General features: G+C 46.9%; 1 pseudogene; it reads left to right on the plus strand.

Moving 5' to 3' along the window:
- The first annotated feature begins 294 nt into the window (after positions 1-294).
- The window catches only part of LOC102847355, a 23,555-nt pseudogene continuing 19,997 nt past the window's right edge, over positions 295-3,852 (plus strand).

Consider the following 3,852-nt stretch of genomic DNA (forward strand, 5'->3'; position numbering starts at 1 on the left):
GGAAAGGGGGGGGTAGCTAAAGAGAGGAACACTCTCAACGAAGTGGACTGACACAATGACTGCAGCAACGGGGCTCAAGTGTGTCAGAAATGATACGGACGGCACGGAATAAGACAGAGTTCAGGTCTAGGGGTCTACTTTATAGGTCATACTTGACGACACCTGACAGCAACAACCTGGAGAAGAATCAATGTCAATTTCACACCCTCGAAGCTGAGATGCATAGTGGTTGTGCTCTCTGACTGTCCACAGAAGCAGAACGCCCAGCCATGTGGCCTGGACCTCAGAGACGCCATGGGCTGTGGCTTCAGGAGACTGATCAGACACGGCAAGTTCTCCCAGGGCTGCTCACTGCCTCCGTGCGCCCTGAGGCTGGGTGATGTGTTCTCTGATTAACATTCAAGGAAATGAGTGCTTGAGTCTGCAGTTGGCCGTGGGCCCAAGAAAGAAGTTCTTGCTATCTGGAAAGATGGGGTGGGTAGGGTGTGTGTGTGGGTGTGTGTGTGTGTGTGTGTGTGTGCGCGCGCATACAGGATTTTACCGCCCACTTTATTTTTATTTTATGTTGGTTTGCATACAAAATTCGTATACATTGTTTCTTACTCATGTACCTTAAGCACACATTCCTACATTCACGTTGTTTCAAACTATCACTCATGTTCATTCTGTTTTATAAAATTGATCAGTATTGATCCATGTTTACTATTACCCTGTCTTTTCAGGTCCTCACTCGATCTTGCCTAATTCCTTCACCTTCCACCCAACCTCCACCCTACCCTCTGCTTCTTTAGAAATCTCTAGTAGAATCCTCAGGATCCAGAGGGAAAAACACCTTTCCCAGGAGAAAGAGCCGCTGCACTAGCCCCAGGCTGCGGGACTCAGGGACTCGAGGTCCCAGGACTCTTCAGGGCCCCCTGCATGTTCCCTGAAGGGCTCTCTGGTCTGGAGCCCTGGGCTGGAGGCCAGGGGACCAAAGACATCTAACTAAGCCTCTTTCATGGTGATGGAGAAAAAGCCTTTCCACTTTTGCTTTCTTTAGAGCTTGTCATCAGCTGCCCCCTGGGAGCTTGATTTCGCTCTCAGAGAAGCCAAAATAGAATTTCCCAAGTGGGACACACTGGAGTTTAAATGTAGATGTTAAAGCTGAACACTTTTGCCCAACATCCTCTGTATTCTGAAACGTGACAGCATCTCATGGGCACAACGGGGAGCCCCTCCCGCCCTGTTTCTCACACCCACCATGGGAGGGACAGTGAGGGACTGTGTGGTGTGTTAGCTGGCCTGTGGAGGCCAGGGGGCTGGCTGAATACCAGGCCGGGTGTGGCTGTGAAGGAGTTTCATGGTTAAATTCACAGTTGCAGTCACACAGATTTCCCTCAATAACGAGGGTGGGGGCAGGGGAAGCACCAGATGACAGGATTTAGTGGGCAGAGGGAGGGGATGAAGGAATTAGAAAAGACCCAATGAGGCCCTGAAAAGGCAGGGTAATAGATCAACGGTGATTAAATTTTTTTAATTTTTTTAATTATTTTTGGTATGTACCATCAAAACGGATCTGACTGGTGCAGGAAGAAATTGTCCCTCCTTCTCCAGCAGAGCGTCTGGTGGATTTGAACCGCGCACCTCTGGGATTGCAGTGCAACTTCTTGTCACTAGGCCACCAGAACACAATGTATGTGGACGACTGCATGAAACACAATGCCAATGAAGGAATATGTGAAACACAATGAATACAATTTTTTTAAATAAAATGTTTATTTTATTACTGATTTACTTAAAAGCTCACATACATTGTTTTTCACACCAGACCTTTCCCATTTCATTCACCTCCCCCATCAGATTGCGACCCTGTGATTAATGCGAACACACACACACACCCACACACACACCCTCACCCCTCTGCTTCCACCCTCCCCCCTAACGTGGATTCGCACACTCATTCTATAATAATGGTCTTATACAATATTTGTCCTTATGGGACTGAGTCAGTTCATTCATCATAATGCTCTTCAGTCCCTTAAAAGTTAGGTAGTTAGAGAGCTCTGGTGGCCTAGTCGCAAGAAGCTGCACTGCAATCCCAGAGGTACTCGGTTCAAATCCACTACATGCTTTGCTGGAGAAGGAAGGACAATCTCCTCCTGTACCAGTCAGATCCGATTTGATGATACACACACAAAAATAATAAAATAAAATTGAAAAGTTAGGTAGTGATTTACAAAATCATTGTTCCTGTGTGCTGCGTAGTATTCCATTGTGTGAATGATTGTACCATAAATTCTCAAACAATAGAGAAGCTGTGGTGGCCTAGTGGCAAGAAGCTGCACTGCAATCCCAGAGGCGTATGGTTCGAATCCACCAGATTCTCTGCCGGGGAAGGAGGGACAATCTCCTCCTGTACCAGTCAGATCCGATCTGACGGTACACACACACACACACACACACACACACACATGAAATAATTTAAAAAAATTTAAAAAAAAATCTCAAACCATTCGACTGTGGCTGGGCATTTGGGCATACAAATTTTGTATGAAGACCATTATAAAAGAATTTAAAAATAAAGAGCATCTAAAAAAAAAAGTAACAAGGGTGGGCCTCATCCCATCAGTTGAAAACCTTGAAGTTGGGCAATGTGGTTTCCCAAGAGAGAAGGAATTCTGAGTTTCCATCCTGAGCGCCCTGCATGTTCCAGACCTGCCAGCAGTCACGTGGTTGGAGCCACTCTTTAAAAAATAAATTTTGTGGCGGAAACGCGCGCATGCGCATAAGCTAGCACACAAATGAGCGCTCAGGGCCGAGGCTGGTGTGAAGGCTGTGGGGTCCCCGGCTGCGTCCTCTAGAGAAGGCCAGTCTGAGACAGGGAGGTGACAGTGACTGGTGACCGGGGCTCTCTGTCAGATACTGTCACGTTTTCAGGATCTCACATGTTTCCACATCAACCCAACGACTGGCAGGGGGACCAGCCCATCCTGTCTGAGGAGGCCCGCGTCGTGGTCATTCGGTTTGGACACGACTGGGACCCTACGTGTACGAAAATGGGTGAGGTTCTCTACAGCCTGTCTGAAAAGGTTAAACATTTTACAGTTGTTTATCTTGTGGACATTACAGAAGTACCTGACTTCAAACAGAAGGATGAGTTACACGATCCTTGAAAGCACTGTCAGCTTTTTCTTCAGGAACAAGCACATAATGATGGCCTTGGGCATCGGCAATAACAGCTAGATCAATCAGGCCATGGAGGATAAGCAGGAGGTGATCGACATCATCGACCCTGTTCACCGAGGGGCAGGAGGGCCGAGGATTGTCATACCTCCCAGAACTACTCTACCAACAACAGAGAGTAAACTCTGCTCTGTGCAGATGTTGTGGAGTCATTTCTGTTGGCTAAAAATCAAAATGGAGGTTGAAGCTCAACTCAAAAATCCTATGTCAGGATATTTTCCAAAACCAGAAAACTCTATGTCAGGACATTTTTCTGAAACCAGAACTCAGAAATCCTATGTCAGGACATTCCCCAGAACCAGTTTCCCAAGACCAGAAACTTGATGCCCTGGTGAACCACTGCAACGACCCCATATAAACCCCGAGCCCAAGCCCCAGGGGTACTCCCCTTGCTGAGAAGCCCAGCATGCAATAAACTCTGAGAAATGTTTCCACCTCCACGTGGTTCTTGGCTTTGACCAGAAGAAGCCTTTAAATTTCCATGTACAATGACTGCTGTTTGTGCAGTTCAAAGAACCAGAATGATTTTAATAAGAGGCTGGACTATATGAAGAAGAATGTAGCATCAGAATTGGGGAAAAAAGACTCTTTACCAACCTACAGTCTGTGGACGACAAAGCCTCACTAGCC

Source organism: Elephantulus edwardii, unplaced genomic scaffold (assembly GCF_000299155.1).
Source record: "Elephantulus edwardii isolate Elephantulus edwardi_28Jun2011 unplaced genomic scaffold, EleEdw1.0 scaffold00125, whole genome shotgun sequence".
In the NCBI taxonomy this organism is placed as follows: domain Eukaryota; kingdom Metazoa; phylum Chordata; class Mammalia; order Macroscelidea; family Macroscelididae; genus Elephantulus; species Elephantulus edwardii.